General features: G+C 37.5%; 1 protein-coding gene and 1 pseudogene across 2 annotated transcripts in view; both read left to right on the top strand.

Moving 5' to 3' along the window:
* The window catches only part of LOC139473118 (serine/threonine-protein phosphatase 6 regulatory ankyrin repeat subunit A-like), a 76,754-nt pseudogene that overhangs the window by 37,810 nt on the left and 24,312 nt on the right, over positions 1 to 14,632 (top strand).
* The window catches only part of LOC139473219 (uncharacterized), a 28,348-nt gene that overhangs the window by 1,510 nt on the left and 12,206 nt on the right, over positions 1 to 14,632 (top strand). The window contains exon 1 of one of the 2 annotated variants that reach the window (XM_071255743.1): positions 5,355 to 5,483. The exons of the other annotated variant lie outside the window; for it this stretch is intronic. The gene's annotated coding sequence lies outside the window, so the exon portion shown is untranslated. Of the gene's footprint in view, positions 1 to 5,354; positions 5,484 to 14,632 lie in introns of those variants that run through there. 2 annotated transcript variants of the gene reach the window in all.

Genomic DNA, 14,632 nt, shown 5'->3' with positions numbered 1-14,632 from the left:
GGGATCTAGTGAGAATAAGTTATTTGAAGAAAACATTCAGTAAGGAACACAACTTACATTGGACCGAGGAGCTGTTGAAGGTCGTCAGGGTATAACATGTACTCACTGAAAGATTTCCATGGAGAGCTTTTAAAGGGACGTTTTTATGAACAAAAGCTTCCAAAAGTAAACCGAGATTTAGAATATGAAAAGGTGCTAAACAAAAAGCAAGAAAAAAGGAAGAGAGTATTATTTTGTTCGATGGGATGGGTGGCCTTCTACTTTCGATTTATGGGCGGAAAAATGACAAGTACATAACATATAGATAGTTTCAAAATATATATAAACAAATCACAATGGATAAGTACATAGTATTCAGCGATTCATATTCCAAAGCGTATTTTTTCCTAACAGCACGTCATATAGATTCCATAGTAAAGTTGATCTGAAAGATATCGACAATACTAACATTGACATATTGTGCAATCTGTGCAACAGTTCTCAAGTAGGTGATAATTTCATTCCGCTGCTGAAACGAATTGACTTGAGGGGTGCATCCAACTATCGTTTCAACCCATTGTGGTACATGCCTCTGATTGTGAAAGATATCAGTAATATAGAGATCTACATTAAGTGTGTCACCGGGGTTCACCACTCATTTCTCAAGGAGGACACAAACGTTACACTTCTCTCATGACGCTATCCTTTCCTTGACTATCAACAATGGGACGAAAACTATACATTGCTGATCCCAAGAAGTTTATCCAGTATTTTGAGAATCAAAGTCAATTCAACTCTCCATGAAAAAGACACATAATAACATACATGATACCCATGTTATCAGGAGAGAAGCAGTACTCCCAAAATAGAAGTGACAACATAAACTCAAGATGTGGTCATTGCTTCACAAAAACGAACCAAGGCTATAAAACGAAAAGCTGGAGATAAGATCGTCACAACTATTAAGTCTACCGTCAGAGTAAGACGGAAGGACCATATCTTCAGTTCAAGAACTCCCCTGAAGTCGGAAGGAAATATAGAATATACTTATCAAATAAAACATGTCCGTTTTAACAGAGAAGGGTTTTACCGAGGCGTTATCGAAATGCCTCCGTATCAAACGAGCAGATTGAAACCCTACTACGTGAATGTGCGCGCCCCTTTCCGTCATCACTGACTCGAGCCAGTTGGAATTTCTCATCTCTAACGGTGGAAGTGATTATACAGATCTTAGACGTACACGTTTCCATGTCAAACTGAGAGTCACTCATGGAGATGGAAGTGTTTTAGACGCAAAGGAGTCCATAGGTCCAGTTAACCTGTTTCTACAATCTCTATTGTCCCAAATATCAGTGTACCTACAGGGGACAGCTGGTTTGTTCCAGTAGTGGAGGTTATCCTCGCAAAGCCCTGATTCAAACTTTGCTTGGATACGGTAATGAAGCAAAAACTAGTCAACTCCAATCACAGTTGTTTTACAAAGATACTGGTGACAGTTCGATTCAACTGATAAAAGTGGGGAGAGGTAATGATGGTCTCATCAATCAAGTACCTTTCATCACTCAAAGCGAGACCCTAACTGTGTCTCGTCCACTTTTGGAAGATGTGTTTAATCTCAATTGTCACTCAGTCAATTGCGTCGATATCAGTATCAAACTCTACAAATACCCTCCCCTCCCCCATCCCAACTAAATTTGCATTTATGTGTGAGGCTAATAGAAAGAGAACACAATTATTCTAAATATGTGCACTCAAAAGTTTGTGAGCTGAAAATTAACAATGCATAGATTCTTGATCTTACAGCTATGATAACCTGTTTCTGGACCAATGCCCCACCCGCCTCGTTGTTGGATTTGTGCGTGGAGAGGTAGTGAATAGTTCCTATACTAAAAACCCTTTCAACGTCCAAGGATCCAACATTAGAACAGTAGGACTGTACCTGGATGGTGTTAGTGTCCCGGCTCATCCTGTGGAGGCAGATGACATTGAAGGTTATTTGAATGTACCAACACCTGGGGAGAAGATGAAGGCAGGTCTATTGAAGGAAATGAATATCAGTGTGGCGACGCCCTGTTCGTGTTCAGTTTAGAACCACAGTCTATTGATGGTCAGTTCCCTGAGCTTAGTCAATACAGGGAACCTCAGATGCAAGGTTGAATTCAAGACATAGAATTCCCGCCTCACAAATATTTTTTGGACAAGGGACATAGTTTACAGATTCATACATTTGAAAAGGGGAAGATTAATTATCTCATAGTACATATTTCTCCTAATTCGCATCCTGAGTATGGTCGTCTCCAAACAGGTATTTTACCTCATGAACTTTGTACCATCTATTTACTTACAGAAAATAGGTATGAAGAGCAGAGTTCAACATTGATATCCTTCAGTTAAGTAACAGCTGTGATATGAGCAAGATCAACTCCTGGAAGATTGTCAGCTTCATTCCTCACATTGTGTCTGCCAGAGCTCACAAGAATATATCAGAAGAATAAATACTGATAGAGTTTTTTACTAAAGAAGCATGCATAAACTCCTTACAAGAAGCACTAACCCATGCAGTTGATCTCCCAGACACATCATGCGCTTTTATCTATAAGAGGACTGAAATAATAGTGAAAATATGCTTTTCTAAAGTTACTACATGAAACTGCAACGTCGAACGCTTAAAAGTCATTTAACAAAGTCACAGTTTAAGGGTATCATAACTCTTCTTCACAATGTACTCATTGGACACATACCGCTAGAAGACGGATTTAAAAAGAGACCCCATCGTCATTGACACGTCATTCGAACACTGACGAGCAAACTGGAAAGTAACAGATAGTTCTAGCAGTGACAATAATTCAGATGATGAAACCTATGATACTATCGTCTCGAGAGACCTGTCAGAAACTGATACAGATTAGGGGCCCCTCTCCGTCCACCATCGAGAATATACATCAAGTCCTACAGGAGGAGATGTAACCTCTACTTCTCACTCTGCATTAGACAAAAAACAAAAACTATATTGTATGTATATATGCGTTGTGAGTTGCATGTTGGAACTGTCTACAACTATGGAGTACCGCTAGATATTAAGTCACACATCTTCTGCTGTGGGAAGCTAATGACTATAAATACCATCCTATTCTCCATGTATCTTCAGGCACAGGATGTTTATAATTAAGAAATGTCAGGAATCACGAATGCTCATAAATGTTGAATTTTCTCAAGATTAACGTAGTTTGCTGATGTTATACATGTCTTTGAACTTTTGGCTAATTACCAGATGCAATACATCTTTCAAACTATAGGAAAGTTTGAAATATAACCAGGTGAAAATTGAGTAATACATTGGTCTTCATACCAATGCCAATCAAGAGGTTCATTTTCATACTTCTGAAGATTGTGTGGCCGTCTATCAGCATATAACCTAAATGCTAACCTTCGTCTCTCAGTTCAGGTATCTTTCCCAAAACAGTCAGGTTTCTAAATATGATAGAATTAAAAGGAAAATGATAATTAATAATTATAAGAGTGGCGTATTACAAATGATTGATATGAAATCCTTCTGTAAATATGTGAAAATGAAATGGATAAAAAAGTATAGACCAAAAACGGTTTATGTCAGCAATGAGCACATTACACAATCTACAAATTCCACATCACCATTGTCATCTTTCAAAAAGGATACCACCTAAAAATAGTAGAGGTAATAAGAAATATGTGCTTTCAAATTGTAACAGTTTAAAATTACCGGAAATACAAAGTATTAATGAGTTCTGGTCCCTTCCTATATTACATATATTGAATGTTATACCACCCAGAGATATTGAACACATTCTTATATGGTTTCGAAGTGGTGTTAGATATATGAAAGATATTTTTACAAATACTGGGTGCTTTAAATTGAAAGGAAGATAGCTTTTATATTTCAAACTAATTAACCATACCCCACAGTTATGGATTTATGTGTAAAGGGTGAGTTTGTCGAAAGAAATAATGAAGATATACATTATCAAAAATTCTCAGATATGTTGTTATCTAACGATTGTAAATTTATATATAAATAAATAAGTCAATTACAAGCCAACTCACTCGATATCCTTTGTGCAAAGTGGGAGTCGAAGCTAACTGGGACATAACTAGAGACTATCTGTCAGATTGCTTTGATATGATTCAGAAATCAGGTTTGGATAATAAATCAAGAAATCAAACTTATCCACAGAATTATAACAACTACTTTTTTTGGAAATGAATATTGCAAAAAGTGAAGATGAATTATGCTCGTTTTGCAATAAAGGATCTGAAACCATAGCATATCTTTTCATTTATTGCAATGAGATTAGAAACCTAATTTAAAAATCATTTCCTGGTATGAAGAAAGAACTACTAAGACCCAGCATCTCAATAACGTGCCATTCCTACTTGGAGACCCCAACCTGAGCAGTCTCGTAACCCACCTCTGTATTATTCTGAAAACATGTTTAAACACTTGTCTTTATATAGATAGTATTCCTGATTTTAGCCAAGTATTATATTTGATAAACAAATTATTACAACAAAGAAATATCTATCTATCTATCTATCTATCTATCTATCTATCTATCTATATATATATATATACAAAAATGAGGTAAATGTTCACTCGGTGTACATGTAATATATAATAAAATAATAAAGTCCACGTTAGTCTATCATCTTCTTTATATCAGTTTCAGACAACTGATATAAAGAAGATGATGGACTAACATGGACTTTATTATTTTATTTTATATACATATATATACCTCAGAAAGTTCTTAAATTCTTAACATCCCAGTAACCCACATGGGTATGTGAGGGGTTGTGTCAATCGTGTTTTTTTATCTATTTTTTATAAAGGTGGTCAATCAGTGATAGCACTCACGTAAGTGTCATCAAGCTTGTTTGGTAAGTAGTGTATGAAACATGTACTGCGCAAGCTTGTACGGTTTTCAATCAATCAACTATATTTCTATGAGAGACCTGGGGCATATGTACAAAATATACAAAACAAGAGGTTTTCCACTTTAGTGATTGTCAAACATTCACCATACTTAAGGACACCCGTGTGAGATTTAGTGGTTAGAAAACGCACAGCTTATGTTACTATTATTTATCATAAGTTACCAGATTTCATTAGATAGTCCCGTTTTTTCTCATGAAGGGATATATTTCAGATATTTGTTACCTAACTCTGCTTATGCTTTGTCACTATGGGACACACTACCTGACAATACAACTACATCAAGGAGACCCTGACACATAAAAGTACTGGAGCATAAAGCCGTTACTGTTCAACCACTTGGGAATATACACACTTCACACTTCACACATTCAGTGCAGATCTTACACAACGCTGCATTGAAATAGACCGGTAAACCTGCCGTGGCTCATATGTGGGATAAGAAGGTGTGGTGGTCTATGTGCTGGAGTTGAGGCTGTGGCGTTGTACAGTGCTATACTGAAGAAAATGGATTACCTTTCCTCGTACGATTAGGGTAAGTTTAATCAAAATGTTCAAACTTACTCAACTACCCTGATCACTTCATCAAGACTTCACTAGCTGCAAATATCGTATCAGTCAGATCCTTTGCGATTACTTGACAGAATAATAAAAAATCCCAAGATCAAACTAATGTATTTGTTATTCCATTAACAGGTCAAAGGAAGCTTAGGTTAGGTGAAATGGGGTTTAACGTCGCGTCCAAGATTATTGCACTTACATGTATATATTCGCTGTCAAATATAACAAACAAATACACAAACTAATATATAACTGAAACTGAATAATTTGCCGGCAATCACAGCTTATCTGAATATAATGACTGGTGACTTATTCAAATATGTTGCCGGAAAACATATACAGATATTGGTTTCTAAAATTGCTTGCAAGTGAGAAAACTGTGTTTATTGATTTTTTTTTTAAGTTTCTCCCGCCCTCTCCTTATCATCTCTGACTTGAGCACATTGACATGGGATTCTCCTTTTTCATTTGCATACGCTACTTAGCTAAAACCTAATACAGTGATCTGCGTAATATTATAATGTAGTCGACTATGTATAACAGATAAGGTCACAATCCAAAATGGCTGCTCTAGCAATATCTTGGCTGATACCCAAACCTATCCAAGCATGACAAAATTTACTTAAAAGGAGAACTGTTTAATGTTTCCATTACATATTACATACTTGATGTTTCATACTTTGTTCTACTTAGGTCATCTTGGCTATATATTAACTCCTGTTACCGTTCCAAAGCCTTCTTCTAATATTGCATCTTTATTCAACAATATCAAGAGCAGCTCCTCTTTTTCCTCTCTCTCGCTCTCTCTTTGCCAGTCGCCATTGTTCAGTTACAGAAGTCACTCAGACGTGATAAACACATATACAATAGGAAATGAGGTTATAGTCTGTTTCGGAGCATAGTCTATAGTCTATAGCCATCCAAAAATAACACGTAATTGTAAATGTCACAGTGATTTTCTTTATTCACATCGCATAATTCTGGTGATGATATGTATGAATCATTATAAATTCGTGCAAATATTTTATATTTCATTAAAAAATTACATTTTCTTTTTGGGACGGATGGAACTACCCGAACGTATCTGTTACTTACGGGTAATTTCAACATTGGGTTGTTCTTTCTTTATCAAGTCAGTTAAGTTGCTGACAATTTCACAATTTTGACATCACTGATATAATATATAACTTGTGGTAATTCTCGCCATTTGATAATTTTGTCCTGGAGCATAAATGTTGTTGACATTATTATATATTAAGCATTCGTCTCAATTATTTTAGTGTTGTCCAACGTGATCAAGCAATCTATTTTTAATCTCCAACCAGTTCTTTGGTTTTGGCACAGAATAATTGACAAGCTTGTTGCCTCCCCTGTACTATGAAGTTTTTTTCTCGTCTTCGCTAATACCACTGGTCTTTGATCGAATCTCCTGCTTTATTACGTTGTATTTGCTGAGATCTGACAACACTAAACGAAACTCATCCTTGGATATCTTACAATCAGCCAGTGCTGTTGAAATATGATCTTCAATGCTGTTGAACTTTGCTTCAGCGAGTAGCCGAATATTATCATGTTTTAATGCTTTCTTTTGCAACTTACGAGAAATAAATATTATTGCTATTCCTGCCAGTCCTGAGACTCGGGTGGCTACTTCAATACAAAGTATGATAGGCGTGGCGATTATAGTTGATAATAAACCAACACCAGCTACACCCAGTCCCATGCCAGCTGTTTCAAGCGCAGTGTCAACTCCGTCGAGAGCATTCACAGCTCTGCAATTCTTTTTATACGAAACCCCCTCAACTCCCTCTCCTTCTCTGTTCGATGTTTTATGTCGCGTATTTGATGTAATCGAAATCCATCAACAGTATCCATCTTTTCAAATGCTTCATCGAACCCGGATATAAACCCATAGGGTATATTATACACATGCACAAAAGTTAAGCGCCACCAACCATATTTGTGAGCTGTTACTTTTGGCACTTAATGATGACTATTATAACAAGATGTACGATCGTTATAAGCCGTATATGTAAACCTCATGTGATGCAAAAGTTGTCCCAAAGCAAGTTTATCTTGTGTTCCAAAAGAATGTGAGCAGAAAGGAATTTTACCAAAGACCAGAAATTGAAGGATTAGAAAACATTGAAAAACTTTTTATGTCATGATATCAGCAGACCATATCAGGTGTCACATAGACACCCTAGGGTGTGCAGAATCTATTGCAAGACAGAAACGTCAGTAACGTGTGTATGATCCATGGACAGTGACCACAGCTTCAACCCTACCCCTCATACTCATTACAAGTCGTTGAATGCTTCTCTGAGGCAAACAGATCCATTCTTCCTGAAGTGCGGCTTCAAGTCCAGCGAGATTTTGAACTGGGGGATCACGATGTCCGGTTTTCAGGCCAAGAATGTCCGAGAGATGCTCAGTCGGATTAAGATCCGGACTACAGACCGGCCAGGGAAGAGTGGCAATAGCTTCTTGACGCAAATAAGCCAAAACTGCCCGAGATCTGTGTGGTCTAGCATTGTCGTCCATGTAAACAGGTCTTGTCTGAAGAGGATGGTTGTCAAAATGAGCGACTACCACTGGATGAAGAACGGCATCTTGGTATTGTTGTCCATTCAGGTTTCCACGAATTGTCACCAGCAGAAGTTTGAAGCCAAAGGAAACACAACCCCATATCATGACAGACCCCCCGCCACATGCTAAGGTCTTCTGGATGTTCCTTGGTGCAAAAAGAGTGTTACGTTGCCTCCAAACATGTATTTGACCATCAACAGTTTGTAGCAGCATTCGACACTCGTCAGACCAATGGATCCTTCTCCAGTTGGCCAAGTTCCATCCACTATGGGCATGACACCATATCAGACGATTCCGCATGTGCCTCCCAGTCAGTTGAGGACGTTTTACTGGTCTCCTGGCGTTATAACCAGCCCCTCTGAGGCTACACCTTACGGTCATCGTCGAGAGTCTCTGATGGGTAATCCACTGCAGTCTTAAATCTGTTGAAATGGCAAATGGATTTCGTCTGAATATCCTGAAAAGACATCTATCTCACACAGGAGCAAAATGCAACCACGTGTCTGAAACTTGAATTTCGCTATTAATAGGGTAGGGGAACTGAAGCAACACGTAAAGCACGCTTTCCTTGTGGTATCTGGACAAATTTGGGTTCATGAAACTATGGAAGCCTAATTCAGTCATACATCATCATATTTCGTATTTCTGATTCCCACACATGAAATCAAGAGACTATGAATATGGTGGCGCTTAACTTTTGTGCATGCGTATATTATATCATTTAATAGTCTTTAATTGGTCTTGCTTCAATGTTTTGAGTGAATACATCAACCTTATTAAATGTATATTATACGGCATAAATATCTGAGTAAGAGAAATGCTATCACCTTTAATAATTTGGACCCCCTCAAGGGTTGCAACAGGTGACACTCCCATATAAATAATACTGCAACGTCGACGCTCGTGTTTCTTAAGCCATTTAATTGATAGACCTGGTAATATTCTGATGTACTCCAAACAAGACTTCAATAATAATTGTAGAATGATCAGGTATAACATTCAAGTTATCTTTTATATCATTGAATTCAGTAACCAAATTTAAACTAACATTTTTTTATGCCGGACGAATCAATAACATATCACCTCGGTTTTCTGACAGGGAGACTAACACACTTTTTCGTTTTAATGGGATATAAGCCCCGAGTACGATCCCACTATTTATTATCTTATTTAAATAATGTGCCTTACCCATCATCACATATGGTGGGGTAATGATGATATTCAATAGCCACTCGATTTTTTCTTCATCCATAGTCCATTTATTATCATGGTTGCGAGTAAGATTGTATGAAGTGTTTTTATTGAGTCTACTAACGTCGACATCGCTAACATCCCCTAGATTACCTGTGAATGTAACTTCTTTCTGCCTGTTTACATTATCTTGTAAGTGTAAAGCATATAACTTGCCGGGTGTACCGGGTTTACCGAATCCTGTGTCTCTGAGATCGGAAATCTCAATTGTATTACATTGGCTAAGGTTATACGATCCAGGGCCTAATGAATCAACCATTATTTATAATACGGAGTGTTACACTTAAGTATCCTATATGTACAGGTTGATGTTTCAAATCTAATACAGAAATGTTGAGATCCTGTTTTAATTTTTTATATTGTAATGTTGAGAAAGATTCCGTTCTACCGCAATTATATTTTTCTTCCTTGACTGGAATAGCTCTCAGCAGAGTTAAAGGACTTTCGATTTGAATAGTATCCGTTGTACTGATCTGATCAAGATGGATGCACAACTCTTTATAGGGAACTAAATCTGGTAATTTAACTCCCTGCTGTGTTTCGTTGGGTTGTATTACCGTCGTTGAGCTTCCAAGTCCAAGTGTATCTGCTATCTTCGGGGCAGGAAATATTTGATTTCTCCAGTGTTTAATTTCAGCTTCCCATTCGACTCATTTTGTGAGAGACTAACTCCCAAAGGCTTAAAAAATTCACCATTGAGTGAGCATACGCTGTAATACCCATCACATATAGTATAAATGTTATTGACATCTAATATATTTAGCACTATCTGATTATTTCTTCTCCCAGCACCTATATTGATCCACCGCGGGTAATACGTTACATTGCAGATTGCGACTTCAAGTTGACCAGCCGAGTTATTGATAGTATGAAGCAGTTGAATAGACAGACCATTTGTTATTCCTGGGAGTGTAACATACATATTAAATATACAAAGATATTATATCATAACTTAAATATGAAATTGACTTACATTACGAATCAGTCGATTTTAGTAAGTGTCTCTGGTGCTAATTTTTGTGTTAAATTCCCTGATATCTTTGAAAAATACAGGGTCACGGCAACTAGCGATAAAATGGTGCATGATTGGTTCCACAATCCGATGCAATTTTGGCCGAACCAGTTAAACTTTGCCATATGGTGTTCCACAACAGAATGTGGTGTATCTCTTTATGCCCCAGGATTTGAACTAAATAAGTCTGTTTTATCATTTCACATGTACTATCACATTAGACGTATTCTTAAAGAAATTAGTGCCCCATTACCGCATGATCGAGCATGGAATTCCACAAATAATCCATACGATAAGAGGGCCTTCGAACGTATTTGTCAGAAATGCCATGTTTCTACGAGTAAAGATTGGCGTATTAAAGGAATTAACCATGGTTTAGGCGTTCTTTACATAGGGAAAATAACCATCAAAGAAGAAAGCGATGATTTATTTAAAGAAGTTAACAAAGGTCCGTTAAATGCTTTTAAGTTGTTGCATACGAGTAAACTTTATATAAGAATGTATCATATTTTTTTTAAAAACCCATCATTGGTATACAAACTGGGAACTTTCAAATAATGATTGGAGAGGACATATTATGAGATTTAAGAGTGGTTTAATTCATATCATTACAAAATTTCTACAACTGAATGATACCACAAACCCTGGGAATATATTTCTTAATGATAAAACAGAAAATAAATTTACTAACCCAGGAGTTGTAAGAGTTAATGAATCAATAAGAACTTATGTATGGGCAATTCTTGGTGCACAATCGCAAACACGAACGGGAATAATTGGTTCTGGGACGGAGCTCGATGCACAAAAACAGTTTGTCGCAAACGTAGATGATGCTATTAATTCACCAGTTGACATACCATATTGTATAAAGCGTTATCAAGATGTATTACTGTGCGCTCAATCCAAAGTAGTCTACGTTTATGCGCTGGGACTATACATGTCTCCGAGTAATATGGAACTTTAGATCAGTCAAGTGATCGGTTATAATAATAAAATTATTATTGCTTCCGATCAACAAAAAAACAGGTATAAATTCAGATATTAATACCGAATTAATAACGCAAACAAACACAGGCATAACGGGAATAGTCAAGCCACAGTCATCCCAATAGCCATCTACTGACGCACAACCACAAGTGCCACCACATATTACAGATACAAATCAACAACATATCGATGAAAAACAGCGCTTATCGTAGGTGGAGTCGCGGCTGGTTTACTCGTGATTTGGATAAGTAGTTCTTAACAGATAAGTACAACAGCCCGGCAATTTTGACTAAGCCAAGTGGCAGTCTTAGCTAATAAATTCAATAGCCAGGAAACAATACTCCCTATTATACCTGGAAGTGCAGACGCAGCTTTCCAAGTGCTTCTCCTAATGCTTTTAAATGCTTTTTAATCCACTCTTTTACACCATTTTTATCACTAGGTGGTGTGGATGGTGTGGGTGGTCCGCTGCCACCGGTTAATGCGAGAGTCAAAGTCGATATAATAAATCCCAATGCGGTTAAAATACTTGCAATGGTTATCCCTTGTTCTCTGAACAATGTTTTAATTTTATCAGCCAGTGTAGTGTCATCGTTGAGGACTTGATCGATAGTTTCTCGAATTCGACTGATTTGTGAACGAAATGCCTTTCGAAGCCAGCTTCGAGCTTTCTTCCAAATCATCTTTATCTATGGCACTGAGTTCAGCAGGCACTGTCTTAAGAACCTTAATAGTCTTCTTAGAAAGTTTTCTCGTGGGTAGTCTACAAAACCTAATTTACTAGCTATTGTAGACAAGGCTAGGGGCTTACGAGTACGAGAATTCATAAGATCAAAATCTGGAGAGCCACACAGTCGCAATATTCCTTTACTATCAATCGTAAACTTTGAATAGTGACGACTTATTGGAATTTCTTTTAAGGCATCGTAATAATCAGTAACGGCTGGTTTCAAAAGTTCATCGTTAAGATTCATAAAGCTGGTTTCATTGGTACCCTCTTCGATTGTACTCGGATTATAAAAGTTATCTAGATTAAAATCATCAATTTTTATCCCCCTGGCATATAATGTGGGGGATATAGCGATCAGCCAGGCTGTCTGTCCGTCCGTCTGTCCGTCTTTCCGTCCGTAATCATTTCCTTTTCCGTGGGAGAATTCGAAAACCATTCGGTGTATTTGATCGAATCTTGGCAAATCTATCAGGCACATACTGAAGTGGTGCCTTTTGATATTTTGAGATTTTTCTAAAAAAAATTTTTTTCAATTTTTATAGAATGAAGTTGGACATTGACTCAACTGGGGATGGGGTTCGTTTCCGGGGCAGACTTCGAAAACCATTCGGTGTATTTGATCGAAACTTGGCAAATCTATCAGGCACATACTGAAGTGGTGCCTTTTGATATTTTGAGATTTTTCTGATTTTTATTTTTGCAATTTTTATGGAATGAAGTTGGACATAGACTCAATTGGGGATGGGGTTTGTTTCCAGGGCAGACTTCGAAAACCATTCAGTGTATTTGATCGAAACTTGGCAAATCTATCAGGCACATACTGAAGTGGTACCTTTTGATATTTTGGAATTTTTCTCATTTTTATTTTTTACAATTTTTATGGAAAGAAGTTTGGCCTAGACTCCATTGGGGAACGGGTTCGTTTCCGGGGCAGACTTTGAAAACCATTCAGTGTATTTGATCGAAACTTGGCAAATCTATCAGGCACATACTGAAGTGATGCCTTTTGATATCTATTTTTTTACGAATTTTTATTTTTTACAATTTTTATGGAAAGAAGTTTGGCCTAGACTCCATTGGGGAACAGGTTCGGTTCCGGGACAGAATTCGAAAACCATTCAGTTGGTAAACAATGTATGCTTCTAAAAGAATATTCAACTGTTGACTCATTACACACAGAATTGCACATTTACTAGTAGTTACTTTACTGACAGCTGCCGGTGGGATATGTCATCTTTCTGATGACTCTTGTTATATTAAACATAAGGTTACATGATTTCAATATAACAATGTCTTCGCAATATGGACGCAAGTTAAACCCACAACGCAGACTTCGGGATCCGTTAGGGGTCAAAGCAATTCGTCAGTCTGTAACTATAACTAATAACCCAAGTACCATCGATCAGAATCAAACACTACTGGTTCGCTTTCCTAATCTCGGCGCACACGATGTCTTAGTTCCAGGAACCGCCCGACTATTATTTACAATTAGTTTGAATTCTACCGACGCTAGCAGAGAGCTTGTTCAGAACATAGTTCGTGCAATTGTTGAGAAAATCGTCATTAAAATTAGCGGTAATGAGATTTTGAGTATTGACGACAGCGATGTATATATCTGTTACATGGATCTCTGGAGAACGGCTAAGGAATGGGAAAACTTACAGTACCAAGGCATTTGTAATCAGAACACATTGAGACTGCGTGTGGGTGCTGATAGTGGTGATAATACCGTTGTAGGAGATAAGGCTGTTGCTGATGCATTAGGTAACCGATTCTATATTCCGCTAGACTGAATTACTAGATAGTCACATGCCCGTTTATCAAGCATCACTAGGCGATAGGCTAGAATACGAACTCACTTTTAATGACTACAGCAATGTAATCAAAGCTACTGAAGATCCTACTAGCTATTCTATTGGCAATATCTCACTGGAGTATGATATGATAACAGATCCTGAATTAGCCAGACAAATTCGTAACCAGTATACCGGAAGTTAAGCCATTTTGTACGATCGCGTGCTTCCGACACCGAAAGATCACAAGGAACAAAAGAGAATACGACGTGGAATATCAATCTAAACGTCCCTGCTAGATCGTTGAAGGGAATTTCAATGTTGTCCGAGGACCCCTCTGAAGCATTTGCCAGAGATACCGAGAAGTTCTACAATCCCAAGATTACAAAAGTAGAATTGACTATCGTGGGTGTGCCTAATCAACTATATAGTCAAGGCATGCGAGCATATCAACAGTGGGATGAGATTAAAAAACTCCCTTCTATAAAACGAAGCCCAGAAGTAAACGCGGTCATGAAAGATCTGGGATGTATCGATGGCTGAATTCCTTACCACGAAGTATGCACTATGGTAGTAGGCGGAGAATAGAAAATGCCAGTGAGGGTGTTACTATACAGATAACGAACCTCTTCTTAAACATATATTTGTACGTGATTATGGACGCGCAACTTAATTTACAGAATGGAAGATTTGTGCAAGCGATCTATTAATAAGCTTTTACCTAAAGAACCTCAATCAAGAAGAACTTATATATTCATTAT

The sequence above is a fragment of the Haliotis cracherodii genome, unplaced genomic scaffold (assembly GCF_022045235.1).
Source record: "Haliotis cracherodii isolate W230 unplaced genomic scaffold, xgHalCrac1.p SCAF_27, whole genome shotgun sequence".
Classification (NCBI taxonomy): domain Eukaryota; kingdom Metazoa; phylum Mollusca; class Gastropoda; order Lepetellida; family Haliotidae; genus Haliotis; species Haliotis cracherodii.
The sequence above is the reverse complement of the archived record's forward strand: the minus strand, read 5'-3'. Positions and strand labels throughout refer to the sequence as shown.